General features: G+C 43.3%; 2 long non-coding RNA genes across 2 annotated transcripts in view; one reads left to right on the top strand and one right to left on the bottom strand.

Moving 5' to 3' along the window:
• The window catches only part of LOC116043201, a 19,481-nt gene extending 13,585 nt beyond the window's left edge, over nucleotides 1-5,896 (top strand). Inside the window, exon 3 of the long non-coding RNA XR_004103423.2 lies at nucleotides 5,885-5,896. This is a non-coding gene — a long non-coding RNA (uncharacterized LOC116043201). The remainder of the gene's footprint in view (nucleotides 1-5,884) is intronic.
• Nucleotides 159-20,438, bottom strand: LOC118495534. Its single transcript, XR_004897979.1, has 3 exons — nucleotides 20,428-20,438; nucleotides 10,333-10,337; nucleotides 159-290 (listed from the first exon to the last, which is right to left on the bottom strand). It is a non-coding gene; the product is annotated as an uncharacterized LOC118495534 (long non-coding RNA).
• Between the last annotated feature and the right edge of the window lie 489 nt (nucleotides 20,439-20,927).

A 20,927-nucleotide genomic window follows, 5' to 3' on the forward strand; every position in this document is an offset into this window, starting at 1 on the left:
CGCTGCCACAAGAAAGTTTTAAAACACCAAACACAAGCACTGACCTGCCTGGGAGTTTGTGGAACAGCTGACTGTTTCCCATCATCATCACCTGTCATTCTGTCTCTTATCTTTCTCTCTCTCTGTCAGTGAAATGAAGCTGCCTTCAAGTGCGATCTGACAGAAAACAATAATTGTGAAATATAAAGTCTACTTATACTACATTGGGGTGTTAAAGAACACAACAGAGCGTCACAAAAATGGGCCATTTAAGTGACAGTCCCACTGCCGCACAACCCTGCGGCGAATTGCTGGATCTATTTTTCTAGTGTGAAGGGGCCTTTAGTCTTTTTAAGTCACAACCAAAATAAAAACATGACACATATTTTTGTGGCTTTTGGAATCCTTTACAGTCTTCTTAACATAAATTGCGGATAATTGTACAAAGTGTGCATATCTTCAGAGCCCCCAACCGCGCCTCCCCCCCTCCCCTCTGCTCCAAGCTTTCTTCTCTTAACACATACACACCTATAGGGTCACTTGAACACTTTTACATACAGCACAAACACACAGTCATGCGTTCACTCATACACAAAACACCCCTGTAGACTCCAGCCCCCCCTGGGAGGCGTCTATAGACGCCATTTCATAGAGCATCTCCTGCTAAGATGCAGGTCGATCTTAAGCCAACATGCACCATTAACGATGCCATACTGGCCTTTGTGAAGGCTCCGGGGGGGGGGCACATCCTGCTGCTGCTTTAGCCTGACGAGCACCAGGGCTGAGAGGGCCAAGGGGTTGGACGGTGGTTTATAGTGCTACCTCACAGAAGGGCTTCATGACTTAGAGCGCCTTAATGAGGTGGAGCAAGTTAATATTTTAACAGCCTCGGCTATTGTTAAGCCATATGCCAGTGTGGTCCTGTCTGTGTCACCTTCTTGTGAAGAGGGATAGGGAGACAGAAGAAAAGAGAATGGGAGGAGAAGTAATGGGGGAGAAGGAGAAGATGGAATGCAAAGAGACAGGGAAGGTTTGATTATGAATTTCTAACATTTTACCTGTAATGTGTAATATGTTTTCATACATATTTTGTAGAGGAGGAAACCAATCTTTCTGTGTCTCAATCAACAATAATTTTGCATGTACTGACAAACTACCTTTAACAGGGTTCAAACTTGTAACCAGTGGCGGAAGGAGTATTGAGATCCTTTACTTCAGTAAAGGTATTAATACCACGCAGTAAAAATACTCTGTTACAAGTAAAAGTCCTGCATTGAAAATGTTACTTAAGTAAATTATGTAAGGATCATCAGGGAAATGTATTTAAAGTATTAAAAATAAAAGTACTCAATGCAGGAAAATTCACACACACACACACACACACACACACACACACACAAACCAAAAAAAAAGTTAAAAATGTTTAAAAAACAGCTACAAAAGTGTCAAAAAGAGAGTTAAAGTGTGTGTGTGTGTGTGTGTGTGTGTGTGTGTGTGTGTGTGTGGGGTTCTGTGTTTAATGGTCTAATCATCTCAGCTGGACTTGTAGGCTGTTATATTGTTGGCTTGTTTCATTTATAATAAAACATCAGATTTTATAAACTACATTGTTTGTGGAGTAGAAGTAGAAAGTGGCATGGAAAGAAAAGAAGTACAAGTACCTCAACATTTGGACTTAAGTACAGTACTTGAAGAGTAAATGTACTTAGTTACACTCCAGCACTGCTAGTGCCCCTTTGAGTACAGGACTGTACCTCTACTCGCTACCTCTACAACTACACATAGTGGTATGATATTCATTACACACTGCAATATGTTTGTAAATTAGTAGTTAAAGCTTTAGTTTGTAACTTTTTGATATTAATGAACGTTCCTTACGTTCCAGCCATTACCAAATGAGTTGCTACAAAGCTAATTAAGACTATCAGCTCCACACAACTCTCTCTGTATTTCTCAGTGTGACTATGTTCAGAAGAATGTGGCATCTGGTGACTTTCCCCACGTAGAAACACGAGTGAAGATAATGACCTCTTCTGAAGAGTCTATCATGGTCCATCATTTTTTTAATCCTCCGTATCCTCCTTGGCTACTACCAACTAGCAGGGGGAGGGGGGGGGGGCATGCGTGATCACAGAAGGCTTGTATCATGTGGACACGCTAGAGCTTAGATCTTGCCCAAAAAAATCAAGCCCCACCCTACCCAAGCCCGTGCACGTTGCGTCCGAGCCCGGCCCGGCCCGACACATTAACTGTAATTATGAGCCCGAGCCCGATTTAAACCCGACATTTTTTTAATACATGGGCCGTTATAACTGACGTTCTCAACCACAATTCCGAGTTGTTTGAACTACAGAAATCTGTTTAGAATTATCTTAATAAATACCGGTAATGCAACAAGGACGAAGCATGTAAACTGCGCTGTTTGTTTATTCAGAATGGAATGGATCGCAAATGGATCCGAATGAAGAAACGTAAAAAAAAAACTCGACCCTAGCTGCTCCCTCAGCCGAATAGTGTGGGTAACAAAGCCCTGGAACCATATAAGAGACTTTCTTGTCTCGATCACCTAATTAATACTGTCCTTCACCACGGTCTGCATGCTGACACACTGGCCGACAACAGTGCTGCAGATGGGGGAGACACGATGTAGCCCAGTTTACCTCACACTCAAGTCAGTGCAGGACATACACCCAGAGCTACGGGAGAAGCTGGAGAGACATAGCTTTCTCCCCACCAAATAAGGCTAATAAAGTAATGATTAAAAAAACACAAATGCTTGGTCAAGGGCCCGGCCCGAGGATAGCGCCGGGTCCGGTTCGGGCTCGGGCTCGGGCAGAGAATCTAAACTCTAGGACACGCTGACAGTTTGGTTGTCATTACTTAGAATTCCTCATGGGGGCAACAGAAACTACGCACTATATCTTTAAATAGTGCGGATGTGGGTTGCTCTTTCCTGATTCGGTGCATGGTTTCGTGCAAATACATGAAGTGTTACACGGTAAGTTCAGGACCATTTAATCCCTCAACAAGGGTTTGAGCTTCGAAATATAAGTTTTTAGAGACAAAGTTAGAAAACTAAGAAACGTGTTTTAGTCGAAATATACATATAACATGTACTAATTTGTAACGGGCACACAAAATACTGCAGGATGGAGAGAAAAGAGCGAAGAGACAAAAGAGAAAACTCTTCATAGGATTCTAGATATGAGCTTTGATGATTTGGGACAGACACACAAAACACTTCAGGGGAGGGAAAGAGGGGAGAAGAAAGGCAGTGAAAGAAAGGGAAAAACCCCTTTACATCTGGAAAAGACTCTGACAGGAAGCCACCCATCTGTGGCCAAACAGCTGGGGGCCAGACACAGTGGACCCTGTCAGCATGAGTGTGTTTAGTGTGTGTGTTGGCTCGTGGTGAGCAGGTGGGGGTGGAAGAGAAAAGGCTAAATCAACGGTCTGGAACGATGGATGTCACAAGATGTCTTCACGGCACCAAGCTATCTGGGACAGGACTGTTTTGTTGTGGGAACAGACAATTAACCTGTTGGAACCACTGTCCTCACGGCTCTGCACAACACATTCAGAGCTCTGACAACTCCCCCCACTAATGCCTCAGTGTTTTCATTTCCCCTGCCGCATCTGTCACAGATTACCCCTCACTGCACCCGAGGTATGTGGGGAAGATGAAAAATACTGCGTTTACAGATACACGGCTCACTGGCACAGGCTAAGAACTCCAAATTACGACCACGTTATGAAAAGTTTTTTCAAATGCATTAATTTTTCATGCCAAAAGAATGTTGGATGGTCATGCTGGTTTCATTTAGTTCAATAAATGATTAATGATATCTATTCAGTGATAAATAATTACTTTTAAGACTCTTAGCCCATGTGTTGTCTTCCCGTCGACCTGCAACTTTGTGTTTTTCTGGGTCGAAATTTCAACATTTTGTTGTTCTTTTTCTACTTTCTCAACGTTTTTGTCGATTTTAATAAAAAAAATGTTGTCACTTTTTTTCCAATTTTTTTGTCACTTTTTTAGCGTTTTTTTAAATTATGTTTATGTCAATTTTTTTTACGTTTTTTGTCGCTTTTTCCAGTGGTTTTTTTTCCACTTTTTTCCAATTTTTTTGTCACTTTTTTAATCAAGTTTTTGTCACCTTTGGCAATGTTTTTGATGTGGGGTTTTTTGTCACTTTTTCTAACATTTGTCACTTTTTTTAACGTTCTTTTATCATAGTTCTGATATAGAAAGTTTTTGTAAATGGGTCAAATTTGACCCGAGGACAACAGTAGGGTTAAGAAACATAAATGGATGGATGAAGCATAGAGATAGCACACACGTACACAAACCTCATCAAACCCCAACCTCCTGTTGCATTTCTAACTCTGCGACCTGCTGACAGCTCTGAAAGATTTGGGATACATTTTCCGTTGCAGATATTTTCAGTAAGGTTTGAAAAATATAACTGTGTAATTGAAATCACAGGTCCAGAGATCAATGCCAAAATCTATTGGTTGGTCCTCCAAGTTCAAAATGTCCACCACATTACAGGAAAATGGGTTACTGTAATATTGACATATCATTGAAAAGTCTATCTATAGGGACAGGGAAATAAATAATAATAATTCATGTAAATCATGTAAAAGGGGTTGTAAATATGGGTTGTTCTGCTATATCTAAAAGCAAACTATAGTGATAAATATTTACAGAGTTAGAAACTGTTGAATAAATGTCAATCATTACAACCAGTGTGTGTGTGTGTGTGTGTGTGTGTGTGTGTGCGTGCGTGCGTGTGTTTGTGTACACGGCCATTATCATGTTGTCTAAATATTCAGCAGGGCATGTTATAATTCACCATTATAACAATAGCTATGAGTCAGTGTGAAATGATAAACTGAATAAAGTATCCATGTTAATGAAATATAGATGAACTGCCTCACTGTGGGCCCCACTAGAGGTTTTTAATTAGCAAATACCCTCATAAGTTCAACACAATAAATATGTACTTGTTTAGGGTGCCCGGATAGCTCAGTTGGTAGAGCGGGCGCCCATATATGGAGGTTTACTCCTCGATGCAGAGGGCGCGGGTTAGACTCCGACCTGCAGCCCTTTGCTGCATGTCATTCCCCCTCTCTCTCTCCTTTCATGTCTTCAGCTGTCCTGTAAAATAAAGGCCTAAAATGCCCAAAAAATTATCTTAAAAAAAATGGTTAGGAACTTCATGTTTGATTTAGCACAACACAAATAAAAAAAATACCACTGAGCCCAAAAGTCGATGCTTCAGTTTTATCTGTGCTATACAAACTATATGGTTACACAGCAGCAGTCCAAGAGAAGGAGCAGCTAGAAAGAAGTGAACATAGAGCCTTTAGAAATGGAGCTAACCTCTCCTCTGCTACTCTGAGTCATGACGCCCTGCTGCACAGAGTCCGTCTAAGAACTCTACTAAACTCTTTCCTCCCAGTCAACCCTCAAATTCCTCCCAAAGCAAAAAGACTCCAGTCACTCAACACCAAAATCTGGATCAGTAACACAGCTCTGGTATCTATACATGTATGTACTTAAAATGAACCAAATGTTTCGATTTCAAAATAAAATACATTTGAATATTTATGTAATTTATTAGTTTAATTTATCTGAACATGAAAACAGATTCCATTGAAAAAATACAATAAATGTGAGGGTGTGGTAGAAACCTGTAACGGCTTAAATAAAAACCACAACCAAAGTACATACACTAATTAAGATTGAGTGAAAAAATTCATAAAAATGTGATAATAATAAAGAAATACATGTAGAGAAAAATCATGACATCATGTCATCACCTCAGTTTCCCCTTCTTCTTCAAATGGGTGTGGTATTTGAAAGATGTGGGTGCTGAACAGGCAGGGAGTCTTATCCAAGGTGTTATCAAGTTGCATCATGGGAAGTGTATGATGCATGTTTTGGAGACGTGACTCATACTAGGGATAAAAAAATCAGGATATCTGGCTCAACGGTTTATTTAAAGCTTTAGTTTGTAACTTTTTGATATTAATAAACATCCGTTACATTCCAGCCATTGCTAAATGAGTTGCGACAAAGCTAATGAAGACTATCAGCTCCACACAACTCTCTCTGTATTTCTCAGTGTGACTATGTTCAGAAGATTGTGGCGTCCGGTGACTTTCCCGCGCAGAAACTCGAGTGAAGATAATGACCTCTTCTGAAGAGTCCAGCATGTTTTTTTAATCCTCCGTGTTCTCCTTGGCTACTAGCAACTATATGGAGGAGGGGGAGGGGGGGCTGTGCGCAATCACGGAAGGCTTGTATCATGAGGACGTGCCAACAGTTTTGTTGTCATCACTTAGAATTCCTCATGGGGACGACAGAAACTACACACTATATCAGGGGAATTCAACTTAAATTGCAAGAGGTCCATAGGAATTCCATACCTATTAATATATGCTATATACTAATAATACTTATTATAACACTAAAGTGATCAGTTTAGTCAACATTTTTAAACTCAAAGAGGCAAAAATACAGTGTCTATTATGAACAAAAATATAATGAAATAAAAAGTGCCATAAATCCATTAGATCTAAATTTGCTTTTTAAATATTCCTTTTAGTCCTAAAAATAAAACATCAAAAGGAAAACTAAATAAAGTGCTAATAATCACTTAAAATTAGAAGTACAAAAATACAGTGCCTAGCCTATAATGAAAACAACACATATGCCCGCTGTTGCTCTGTGAGAGAGTGAGACAGGACTTATGTACAGTAGATCGCTCTTATTGGGCTTTGGGCACATTGCTTCTCAGTTTCCTGACTTAAGAATGCAGTGGCTACGTTTTCTCCAAGTGTCTGTGTCTAGTTTCATAGTGGCATTTAATAATTCCACTTTTGACAACAGACTCAAATGAGGCACACCGGCCTCGTAGAACTCACAGCGGGAAGATTAAACGCGTACTTTTCTGTCCACTCATCTCGGAAGACTCGGTTTTCACTGTCAACTTTTCAATATTTTGATAATGCCATGTTCTTTTATCGTTTTGTGTACCTGTGTAACTCGGTCAGCTCGCGTCTCTCCCGCATGTTTTTGCAACCTAGCAACGGCAACAAACAGTTGCAGGCATGGATGTATTTGATTAAGACAAAAGAGAATGGTTGCAGACGGTCGCAGGACCAGGGTCAGCCCTATGTTCCCACAGCCCTATGGTCCCACCACCCTATGTTCCCACAGCCCAATGGTCCCACAGCCCAATGGTCCCACAGCCCTATGTTCCCACAGCCCAATGGTCCCACAGCCCTATGTTCCCACAGCCCAATGGTCCTACAGCCCTATGTTCCCACAGCCCTATGGTCCCACCACCCTATGTTCCCACAGCCCAATGGTCCCACAGCCCTATGTTCCCACAGCCCAATGGTCCCACAGCCCTATGTTCCCACAGCCCAATGGTCCCACAGCCCTATGTTCCCACAGCCCAATGGTCCCACAGCCCTATGTTCCCACAGCCCAACGGTCCCACAGCCCTATGTTCCTACAGCCCAATGGTCCCACAGCCCTATGTTCTCACAGCCCAACAGTCCCACAGCCCTATGTTCCCACAGCCCAATGTTCCCACAGCCCTATGGTCCCACAGCCCTATGTTCCCACAGCCCAATGGTCCCACAGCCCAATGGTCCCACAGCCCTATGTTCCCACAGCCCAATAGTCCCACAGCCTTATGTTCCCACAGCCCTATGTTCCCACAGCCCAATGGTCCCACAGCCCTATGTTCCCACAGCCCAATGGTCCCACAGCCCTATGTTCCCACAGCCCTATGGTCCCACAGCCCTATGTTCCCACAGCCCTATGGTCCCACAGCCCTATGTTCCCACAGCCCTATGTTCCCACAGCCCTATGTTCCCACAGCCCAATGGTCCCACAGCCCTATGTTCCTACAGCCCTATGTTCCCACAGCCCTATGTTCCCACAGCCCAATGGTCCCACAGCATTATGTTCCAGCCATATGTTCACACATTTATAAGAAATTAGTTTTCACTGAAAATTAGGCCCTATGTTCCCACAGCCCTATGTTCCCACATTTGTAAGATTTTTCTTAAAATTAGGCCCTATGTTAGGGTTAGGGTTACATTCCATCTGTAGTCCATTGCTACTGGATAATAGGTTGGCTGTTATTGGCTACCAAATCGGGAGAAAGGGGGATAAAATCTGATACAAATTTATGAAAAAGGAAATGTGGGAATATGGGGCCTAATTTTGGAAAAAAAATCTTAGAAATGTGTAAACTGTGGGAACATAGTGCCTAATTTTGAAAACAGTCTTAGAAATGTGGGAACATAGGGCTGTGGGAACATAGACACGCTCCCACAAGACCCATACAGCTCTACAGAGCTGGCTTCATTCTGCCAAAATTCATTTATTGACAAGATAAATACACATATCATTTATATATCTTTCCCAGTTGTGTCAAAAGGCTTCGCGGTCCGGATGGAAGTCTCCTGTGGTCCAGTTTTGGTCCAGAGTCCGCCAGTTGGTGACGCCTGCACTATAGTTTTAATCTATACACAGTAGTGGAAGAAGTAGAAGTTATCTACCAGGAATGTGAGCTCGTAATTATTTAATTGGCCTGACTCATCTGCCTTATTCCATTGTACTAATCTGTTTTGATGTTGATAAACACAATATGATACTGCACAAACACATCAGGTTAAACAAAGGCAACCTTTGATTATTATCTGCTCATTCAAATGTAATTGTTGTCCTTTTGTAGTTTGACTCAAGCCCTTTGACATGTTAAATGTAACACAGTATGCTCATCTATTACACAACCACAGGAATTCTTTCTTACATTTCACCTATTTAGACCGCGTGCTCTTTATCAGCTTGGACTGTCAACGGGGAGTTATTACTGTTGCTTTTGTGGCAACAGGAGAAAGTCCTATTCACTCCAAAAATGAAAACAAAATCCCCCCCAGAGAAAAGCCATCACTCCGGCATGTTTTTCATGACTGTCCACATTTAAACACATGCAATCTACACCTATTCTGTATCTCTTTTTTTCAATGAAACAATGACAAGGCCTTTTGTCCTTACATGTCATAACATTGCTTCTAGCCAGCTGGGGTGAAGGGACAGCTGCTGAGGACTTGGGTTTCCTTCTTGTTAAAAGCTTTTTCCCCCCTCAGGTATGTGTGTGCGTGTGGGTGTGTCTCTGTGTGTGTGTGTGTGTGTGTGTGTGTGTGTGTGTGTGTGTGTGTGTGTGTGTGTGTGTGTGTGTATGTGGCTTCCTCCTGTGTCAGCTTCAAACGAAGACGAGGTTACCCCCAGCATGTTTTTAAGTTCTGACACACTTGATGCCCTTGAAGTCACTGAGATAAATATGTTTGGGATAGCTGTGTTTGGGTGAGATGGAGAGAAAGTGCGTGTATGTTTGCGTGCATGCGTGTGTGTGTTCGTGCGTGTGTGTGAGAGAGAGACAGAAAGCGAGAGAGCTAGTTAAAAATGAACGATGAAATCTGATCAGATCAGTTCAACAGACTGTTTGTAGCCCTTTAAACACACAGTTTGCTGGTGGCACACACACACACACACACACACACACACACACACACACACACAACAATACAATACAATATATTCAACACGGCAACATACATGCACACACACACACACACACACACACACGCACACGCACACACAGAGCTCATACAAATAAGTGACACGCAGACACAGAAACCCATAATCACAGAAACAAGTACACAAAATAAATACATGCAAGAACCACACACACATTTGAACATACAGGCTGTGCCCAGCCTGGCATATACACACACACACACACACACACACACACACACACTCTCTCTCCCTCTCTCTCTCTGGCGGTCTATAATGCAGGAAAGGACTGTTAAGCTTTCCCAAGGGAAACCAAGCCGTTCAATGGACATTGTTATTAGGCTGTTTTTCTTTAAGCAATCCTCCCCACCATTCCTTTCTCTCTCTCTCTCTCTCTCTCTCTCTCTCACGCTGGCTGTCCCGCCCCTCAGCTGATAGCTGCTGCAGGTGATTAATGCAACCGTTAGCGCTTTGCTAATCAGCCCAAAAGCACTTTGCTTAAATGAGGAAAGTCATCCAAATGGTGTCAAGGTGTAAAAAGCCCTGTGTTACTGTATGAGGTTAGGGACTTTGCGTCAGCTGGTAGCCATTGTCCAATGGACGCGGCCCTTCATCACTTTGTCCTGCATCAGTTCATTCTGGGGGGTAGTTTGGGTGAGAGAGCCTCAAAGTATCCAAGCAGAAGTATGAATCCATTAGATATATACAGTTTGTATATATGAGCTTACATATCTGCATGCATGAACCTAGGCTATATTCATTCAGATACTTGTAACATTTTTAGTATTAGAGCCTGAGTGGACTGGTTATAGTGGGACAGACAGACTGAGTGGACTGGTTATAGTGGGACAGACAGACTGAGTGGACTGGTTATAGTGGGACAGGGACTGAGTGGACTGGTTATAGTGGGACAGAGAGACTTAGTGGACTGGTTATAGTGGGACAGAGAGACTGAGTGGACTGGTTATAGTGGGACAGAGAGACTGAGTGGACTGGTTATAGTGGGACAGAGAGACTGAGTGGACTGGTTATAATGGGACAGAGAGACTGAGTGGACTGGTTATAATGGGACAGAGAGACTGAGTGGACTGGTTATAGGGGGACAGAGAGACTGAGTGGACTGGTTATAGTGGGACAGAGAGACTGAGTGGACTAGTTATAGGGGGACAGAGAGACTTAGTGGACTGGTTATAATGGGACAGAGAGACTGAGTGGACTGGTTATAGTGGGACAGAGAGACTTAGTGGACTGGTTATAGTGGGACAGGGACTGAGTGGACTGGTTATAGGGGGACAGAGAGACTTAGTGGACTGGTTATAGGGGGACAGAGAGACTTAGTGGACTGGTTATAGTGGGACAGAGAGACTGAGTGGACTGGTTATAATGGGACAGAGAGACTGAGTGGACTGGTTATAGTGGGACAGAGAGACTTAGTGGACTGGTTATAGTGGGACAGGGACTGAGTGGACTGGTTATAGTGGGACAGAGAGACTGAGTGGACTGGTTATAGGGGGACAGAGAGACTTAGTGGACTGGTTATAGTGGGACAGGGACTGAGTGGACTGGTTATAGTGGACAGAGAGACTGAGTGGACTAGTTATAGGGGGACAGAGAGACTGAGTGGACTAGTTATAGGGGGACAGAGAGACTGAGTGGACTGGTTATAGGGGGACAGAGAGACTGAGTGGACTGGTTATAATGGGACAGAGAGACTGAGTGGACTGGTTATAGTGGGACAGAGAGACTGAGTGGACTGGTTATAGGGGGACAGAGAGACTTAGTGGACTGGTTATAGTGGGACAGGGACTGAGTGGACTGGTTATAGTGGGACAGAGAGACTGAGTGGACTGGTTATAGGGGGACAGAGAGACTTAGTGGACTGGTTATAGTGGGACAGGGACTGAGTGGACTGGTTATAGTGGGACAGAGAGACTGAGTGGACTGGTTATAGGGGGACAGAGAGACTGAGTGGACTGGTTATAGGGGGACAGAGAGACTTAGTGGACTGGTTATAGTGGGACAGAGAGACTGAGTGGACTGGTTATAATGGGACAGAGAGACTGAGTGGACTGGTTATAGTGGGACAGAGAGACTTAGTGGACTGGTTATAGTGGGACAGAGAGACTGAGTGGACTGGTTATAGGGGGACAGAGAGACTTAGTGGACTGGTTATAGTGGGACAGGGACTGAGTGGACTGGTTATAGTGGGACAGAGAGACTGAGTGGACTGGTTATAGTGGACAGAGAGACTTAGTGGACTGGTTATAGTGGGACAGAGAGACTGAGTGGACTGGTTATATTATGCTTTGAGATTGACCGAGCAAAGCTATTGAACCTAGAGCAGTGTGTGTGTGTGTGTGTGTGTGTGTGTGTGTGTGTGTGTGTGAGGGCTGCAGTCGTTGGAGTTTATATAGTTTATACAGCTCTGTGTGGTCTGCCTTGGTGAGGTTTGACTCTGCTGTTAGTTCCATAAGAAGAGTCAGGGGATTTGATTTATGTAGCTTAATATTTCTTGTTCTACCTGCCACGATGTCCAACCATTTTTTTTTATTGTCAGCTATTTTTGTGTAATTGTCTGAGTTTTGGCTTCTTTTCTGGTTATATCTAATAAGGCTATACCAAGGAAGGTGATTGTTATTCATAATTGACAACCAGTCGTATGCACAGACTGCAAATGTCCACCTATAGGAAGGATTACATTGTTGGTGTGGACAGCCTATAGGTGTTCTTTAATTTAATAGTGAGTCATTTAAAAATGTAACGCTGTTATAACGTTTAGTCAGAGTACATTTGAACTGTCTTTTTACTTTAGTCAAAGTATATTTTTATTCAAGTACCCCTGCAGATAAAGTGTAACTTTATCTAGTACAAACTGTAATTCAGCAAGTATTCAGTAAAAAGCGCCACTATATCGACGTAAATAATGAACAGAAATGACACTGAAGTTAAAGGACCATTTAGTTTGAGGCCTTTGTTCAGTTTGTGCACAGCATCTGAAATTGAATCTCTCACTCACTCTCTCTCTCTCTCTCACACACACACACACACACACACACACACACACACACACACACACACACACACAGGGGCTAATGAGAGTGTTTCTCAGCCCTGTTTGGTGGATTAGCGCTCAAAGCAGCAGAATGGATCTGATTGCGAGAGGAAACCAGCAGAGGGGTAAAAAAGGGAGCGAACAGAGTGAAGAGGTAGAGTAAATAGCAGTGACCCATGGGGGGTCGGCCCCCTTTCACCAGCTCTCTCCCTGGGAATCCACTCTCACTCATTCAGGCTGTCTCCTCACCTCAACGCACCACTATCTCCCGGCCCTTTTGGGATTCAAATGAATGATCTAATTAGCTCTTATTGGATTGCAACTTTCATGGGATGCATAGTGTTTCACTTTTTCTCTTTTACCGATCGATAGAAAGGACACTGGAGTCTGAAATAAAGGGCTCTGTGTTGTTTTCCTCCCTTCATCGACCGGCTCGCCTAATTTCCGCTTCTCTTCTTTCCCTCATTTATTCATTCTTCCTCCCTCCATCTTTCCCTCTCCTCCTCTTTCTGTCAATTCAACATGTTGTATCTGTCTAACTATTTCCAACTCGTTTCAATACAGCCGCGATTCACCCTGCACTCTCATCCTCTTCTGTGCCTCCTCTGTCGTCCTCTCTGGCCTCTGTAGCCACAGGGTGTCTTTGTCTGTTTCTAATGTACCATTAACTCCCAGTGCTTGTCAATGGCCCTCAGTCCCAGAGGCCACAGAATTAACAGAGAGAGAGAGAGAGAAGATACTTTGAGCCAACAGATACTCATTCAGGGGTTAACAGGAGACAAACAGGACAGAACACATCTTAGTTGTGGCCCGTAGATTTTTCAACATTGGTTGGAATCTGAATATAGCCTGGTCCTACCAGACTCTGGTACATTTCATTTGTCCAGAGAGTCTGGCCACTCTCCATTGACAAGTGTTAACTTCCTTGAAGGCGGGTACTCTGTTGAAGTTTAAAACTATTGGATCTGCCCAGAGGCTCTCTGGTAGCCTGGCTCCGCCCTCCTACATACTGTCTGGTAGGACCAGGCTAACAAGAGGGGAGACAACAACAACTATCGACTTAGCATCGCTAGTGTTAGCCTTAGCCAACTCCTTCACCACTAACGGAGCGAGCTGGAAAATCAAACTGTTCCTGAACCCCGTGGGGAGGAGGGCCACAACATCATGGCCACCAACACAACTCAGCAAAGATTGTTCTTGCTCAGGCTTTAACTTCTGGATATTCGGCAGCGTTGCCACAACGGACCGCATCTTTCTCTGCCGCCATTACGGAACTACAACTCAAACTAGCGCACATCATGACTTCAACGTCATCGTTCTCAGCCACTCCCTCTGTTCGCTGATTGGACCGCCAAATATTTGGTTGGAGAAAACCCAAGAATATACCGCAAACCCAGACGGAGTACTGAAGGAAAATTAAAATTGAGCGGAAGTACATAGGAGGGCGGAGCCAGGCTAATCTGAATACACAGGCAGATTGAAAACAGACCAAATGTAGAACAGCAGCCTGCGCTGATAAATAACCCTTAATTTAAGATACATAAGTAAATCCAGGTTAATGACATCAGCTCTGTGTTTGGCTATTGACATTTGAAATCAGCAATCACAGAGAAGCTTCGAGGTAACAGAAATTTGTTCTCAACTTTACTGCCACACCAGTCTTACATTGCCAGACCTATGTCCACAGCACTGCCGAGTAAGGTCTGCCTACACCCCAGATGCATTCTGGGATAGGAGATGCAAACAATGTTCTGGGTTGCATTTCTTGAAACCAATCACAATCGTTAAAGGACGATGGCTCTGCAAAATACATTTTGGTGGAAACATTTGCACCCTGCAAAAGAAAACGGGGAATATGGGAATATCAATGGAATATTCATTTTCATTAGCCATGTTAGTCAGAATCCCTGTATCTTTCTGAATGAGGGCAAAAGACAGAACAATATGTGCTTGTAAATGTAGTGACTGAATGACCCCTGAATCACCCACTTACAGCCTGTTTGCATTGCAACCACCATTCCCATGCAGAAAACACCTAGCAGTTGTGACAATAGAGAGGCACTTGGTGACAAAGCTTCTCTCTCTCTGTCTTTCTCTTTTGACAGATGGATTAATCCTTTCTTCCTCTTTTCTCTCTGGGGGCTGATCCTCAGCTCTGCTTTGTTTGTGTTTTCGGATGACATGAGATCATGTGGAATCAACGCTGTGCCTCTTCCTCCTCTTGTAAATCCATTTGTATTTTCTTTTCTGTTCTCCTCCTATGTCCTCTCTTGACCTTTTCAAAGGAAAGTGGGCAGTCCATTCCCTTAAATTGTCCCTTGTTAGGGGTGAGGATTAGAGTTCCAGACAGACACATTCACAGACCAGCTAATTGTCTCTGTTGGGTGAAAAAAATTCTACCTTCGAAATGCTTTGGCTAGCCTAACTTTCAAAGAGAACCAAGGTAACGATATCCTCTCAATCCACAGAGGAGTGTTTGGATGATATAATCCTGCAGGTGCATGAATGACAAGTGGCCACGAAGTGTTCCTTTATGCCTAGATCACACTACACCAATTTAGCACTGATTTTCCACTTACTGACAGCTTTTGGAGCTCTCGGACAAAAGCCATAGATCAGAGGCAAATCACCGTTGGCTCGTTGTGAAGACACAAGCCAAGAGGCTGGGGCCTCGCAGACGCATTCCAAATATCTAGCAGGCTAAATATCCTGAGCTGTTGTGGAGTCCAGATAGTAGTCTGAATCAAGGGAAGTATATTTTCCAGGATAGGGCGAGCAGAGACACGCACATTCTGTTCTCTACGGGAAACAACAACAACTTCGAGCTAGCAAGCTACAAGCTGAAAATGGCTGAAAAGTTTTGAAGAAAATTTGGATGGTTCAACAAGGCAGGCCTGCTTGGTTCTTTTGGGGAATGATTGTAAAGATTTACAAAGAATATGTTTACAGCGTTTCCTCTCTAACTGGGACGTTTTGGGACTGATTGGTGGGATTGCTGTGGACGAAGTACACACGGAGATACACTGGTAAGAGCTAATGAGGTTGAACCATGTATCCAGCTTATTGAAATAGCTCACGTTACTGTGTTGTGTCAACAGTTAACTTCATTATTATTGTATGTGGCGTTTTCTTTTGCGGGTACCCTATATTTGCAACAAATGTTCCACCAAAACAAGTTCCTTCCTGAGAGTATTCTGCAGAGCCGCTGTCGCTGCTTCTAGAGCTTAGTGCCACCAGAGCATTATTTTCTCCTATCGCAGAATGGATGTATGGTGTAGCCAGACCTTTGCTACACAGCGCTGTGGAGATAGAGATGGAAATGCGAGACTACAGGTAGAGGGGAAACCTGTAAAAGTAAAATTTTCAAAATCATTGAAAGGACCAGTGGGTCAGCATGTAGCTTTCATGCTTCTCACAAGTTCAACTTTGATCAACTTCAGCCAAAAAACTGAGGAAGTTAATATTTTTGGTGTCTTACCATCCACCTTAATACAATCCTGACCAGAAACATATGCAGATGAAGATAATTTGATCGTTGGTTTGTGCTTCAACTTTTGCTATTGTGTCTCATCTACTGAATTGTGTATCCAGGTTGCAGCCAACACAGGAAGGACAAACAGTGACGAGGCATTCAGGCACAAGTGACTCACTGTTTTCAGCCTGTAGCTGTTGTTCAAGTACAACCTGTGCTTTTTTGGTTATCACATGCTCGAACTCTGCTACAGTGCTAAAGTAACAAATGTCAGTAAGCATGCAAGAAAGTGTATATTTGCTTGATAGTCAGTGTTTTAAGAGTGTGTTAGATAAGATGGTGTGTGTGTGTGTGTGTGTGTGTGTGTGTGTGTGTGAGAGGTTGTGTAAGAAAGGAAGAGGAGGGCAAGTGGCAGCAAATAAGTCTCCACCTGATGTGTGTGAGCTGAAAGAATCAGTGAGGCATGTGTGTTGCAATCTTGTGTACACATCTGTACTTGTTTATGTCTGAGAGAGGGAACATGTGTGTGTGTGTGTGTGTGTGTGTGTGTGTGTGTGTGTGTGTGTGTGTGTAGGGGGGGTTTAGATCCAGCCTTTCCTTAGGGTCTGCCTGGCATTGTGCTGCTTCCTGTGCCGGCAGACATTATCAGTGTGGGATCAACAAAGGGACAAAAGAGCTCCGGACACACATGCGCGCGCGCACACACACACACACACACACACACACACACACACACAGACTAGCTAGCCTGCTTTTTCCCAGGCCTCTTGGAGCCACTGACGGTTTCCCGTCTGCCTGCATAACGTATCTATCTATCTATCTATCTATCTATCTATGTATATATCTATCTATCTATGTATATATCTATCTATAGCTAAGTTTCCATCCACTTGTCAATCGAATTATCTGAAGTTCGGTAAAAAAAACTCATGCGAATAAAGCTGGTGAAAGTGTGTTCCCATCCAACGGCTTTAAAGCGAATAAAAACCTGTGCGTAATGATGTCACATGCTGTTTTGGGATCAAATTGGTATATCGAATTGATTTTAGACATCTTAAGGTGTTTCCATTCATTTTCGCACTGAATCGCACAACATTCAAGCAAACATTTGTGAACAAAGTTTTGCTAGACAAAATGGATCATGCCATCTACCAACAAATGATCAATATTGCACAAGTTGTAATAGTGCTTATGTGCCAGCTGATAGCAACATATCAAGCTATAATAAGAAAACAACGACGCTATCAACAAATTGCTATGATGATGCAGAAGTACGTAAATGCCCGACGACAACGGAGGCAGCCTGTGGTGTGGGAATGACAGCGCTCCAAACACTTCTGGGAGATCGTGGTTCAGAGACACTTCACGGAAACCCTTTGGTTGGAGCATTTTCAGATGACCAAGACAACATTTGACCTGTTGTTTAATTTTTTTGGCCCGTCCCTTTCCCCAGATGTCACAAGCTATCGCCCTCCGGTTCCAACCGAGAAGCGTATCGCCATTGCGCTCTACTCTCTGGCTACATGCGCAGAGTACAGAGTGGTAGGCGAAATGTTTGGAGTCAGCAAAACCACCGTGCACCGGTGTGTTTATGCCGTGTGCAATGCCATACGAACAAGGATGATGTGAAGGTATATATACCTACCTGGAGTGGATGAGGCGCATGATATCTCGCTGCGTAACTCCAGAGCGCACCTTGTGCCACAGGTGTATAGCGCAATAGACGGGACTCACGTCCCGATTAGACCCCTGCTGAAGGCTACAGGGAGTTCCTGATAAATTATGGCATTTCTTAGATTTTTGCTATCTAAAATAGCCGTTATATTTTGCTCGTAAATTAAATTCAAAAAGTCTCTCGTCTCCTCGTTCGTCCACTTCCATCTGTCTTTGTTGACACCCGCCATGTGTGCAAACAGAGCGGAAATACTGGCCGGTAATGAACTAAAACTTCTTCTTCGTTTTGTGGCGGGTTGCAACCATAAAATGACCTAAAACTTAATCGCAATTCATTATTTATTCGGCAAATAACGTTTCCATCAGCGTTTATCGCATAAGCCGTATATCGGTCAAGATAAAATCCGAAGAGATCGAACATGTTTCATTTGAGTTGATATTCATGAAATTCAATCAAATTTCACTGTTTCCATAAGGCATTTTTCATTCGATATCACTTCATTCGGATGAAAACGTGTGGATGGAAACATAGCTTATGTATCTGTCTATCTATGTATCTATGTATCTATGCATCTATCTATCTATCTATCTATCTATCGATCTATCTATCTATCTATGCATCTATCTATCTATCTATCTATCTATCTACTGTATGTATTTATCTATCTATCTATCTATCTATCTATCTATCAAACTATCTATCTATTTATATATCTATCAAACTATCTATCTATCTTTCTGTCTGTATGTCTGTCTATTTTAGGCATTACATAATAATTTGGATTCTTCTCCTTTCACTCCTTCTACTTTCCTTTCCCCTCTCCATTTTCTCCTCCTCCTTCCCAAAACCTCTTCTGCACTCCTGCCCTCCTCCCTTCTTCCCTCCCTCCATCCTTTACCAGCTTTCCTCCCACTTCTTATCTTCCCCTCTCCCATATTTCCTCCATTCCCCTCTCCTCTTCCCCCACCTCTGTCACATGTCTCCTGTGTGGCGTGGCAGTGTTGGGTAAATGTTAGTGTTGGTGCCTCATTGACCCGTCCGACCACGTCTAGTCCAATCACAATCAGCCTGTGAACAGCCCACTGACATGGGACAAAAGCAACACAGGTACAACACATTCTTCACTCTTCTGCCTTCTCTTTATCTCTCATCATTTAGCCTTCCTTCGCTTCTCTATCGACCCCCCCCCGCCTCTCCCTCCCTGATCCAAAGCTGTCAGTCACAATCCCAGCTCATCACTTCTGCCCAGCCAGCTTTCAATAGAGGGGTCAGTGAGGCCTTCACTATCTGAGGTTTTCAAAAACACTCATCCTCACTCTGAGCAGACGTGACACATGGCTTTGTACGTGCTTTGCTAACTTCCACATTAAGCTGTCGGATTCTGAAAACAGTGTTTCAAATGTTCGCCATACACACACACACACACACACACACACACACACACACACACACACACACACACACACACACACACACACACATAACAGCATAAATGGTATAAAAGTGGCCAAATCATCAGCCATCATCATCATCATCATAAGACCGGTGATCAAATGTAACACAGTATATTTACTCAAGTACTGTACTTAAGTAGAACTTGTACTGTTGTTGAATGTTTCTATGTATCTGATAGCATTAGTTACTGGCTACTTTGCCTACTTATGATTTTACATAAAAAGCATATGCTACGCTTGTAAAATCCAACACATTAGGCCTCACGCAGCAACATTCTCTTCATTTTCTGTTAAGAGAAGAGAAAAAATGGAGGAGTCAACTCCAGGAGCACCAAACGTTCTTAGACATACATTACGCTACACCGTACAATTGTCAAAGTGCAAGTCATTGTTGCAGATGAAAGGATCCAGTGTTGAAGATGATGACACGGCAGTTTCACTATGGCAATGATCTGAGAATCCCACCTAGACTGAGTACTAGTACTACTATTGGACACTACAGTGGAAAACGATTTTGAGAGGCGTTAGTCACTCATTCCGCTCGTTATTTCCGGGTGAGTCCGACTGCCCGTCCTCCGACCAAGCATGTCAGGTCAGCCAAAATGAAGGCACGGAACACACCAAACAGACTCCAGTCACCGACCTCGCCAGACTGTCCAAGCCGATTATCGGGTTGGTGTGTCAGGGCCATAAAAACGGAGAGAAAAAGATGCGGGCTAAGGTGCAGTGTCAACAGGGAGGTGTGTGTGTGTGTGTGTTAGAAACAGGAGGACTGGTATGTTTTTCTTGTAATACATTCAGACCAGAAAAGGCGATCCAGCGGTGTGAGTGTCACTGAAACGGCCCATTTGTGTGACGTCCTGTTGTGTTATTTTATACCCAATGTAGCCAAAGTATACTTTATATTTCACAATTATTGTTTTCCGTCAGGTCGTTTTACAATTTAGACATTTCTGATTGCACTCGAAAGCTTCATTTCCCAGAGGGGTTGAGAGAGAGAGAGAGAGAGAGAGAGAGAGAGAAAGTAAAGAGACGCCGGGACTGAGGAAACAGTCAGCTGTTGTCCAAACTCACAGGCAGTTCACAGCTTGTGTTTGGTGTTTTAAAACTTTCTTGTGGCAGCAATAGAGGCAGTGATGTTTCCTGTTTCCTGTACGAGAGTCTCACACCGCTTCAAAACACTCTGACAAGTCTGATCTCTAGTTACAGGATTGGTAACCGCAGCGTGACATTGGGTTATGTTTCTCCAAAAGTTATATCTGTCTTAACTTTTCGATGCAGCCTGAACACACCACCCCCATTCAAAATCAATGGGCAGACCTGTGTTTTCGCCACACTGTGATTGCACACTCAATGAGCTGCAACAGCCACCTCAAGCCCAAACTTTGTCTTTAGATACAGTTTTATAAGCAGGTGATTCATGGGAGATGTAGTGCAGAAACACAGGAATAAGCTCTCAGTGGGGAACAATGTGTTAATGCTTTACATAATTCATTCAGAGTGAGAAGAAAAGTGAAGAAGCTTGCCTGTCTTCATCCTCTTTCTCCCGTTGTTCTCATTCTTGTACTCTCACTTTGTCTCAGCCATTGTCTCTGTTCTGTGTCCTTTCTTCTTCTCTACCAGGGGGGTCTGCAAGGCTTTAACAGTCAGTTTACCCATTATTCCTATTGTTTCCTCTCTATGACTGA

Source organism: Sander lucioperca, chromosome 8 (assembly GCF_008315115.2).
Source record: "Sander lucioperca isolate FBNREF2018 chromosome 8, SLUC_FBN_1.2, whole genome shotgun sequence".
NCBI classification, from domain to species: domain Eukaryota; kingdom Metazoa; phylum Chordata; class Actinopteri; order Perciformes; family Percidae; genus Sander; species Sander lucioperca.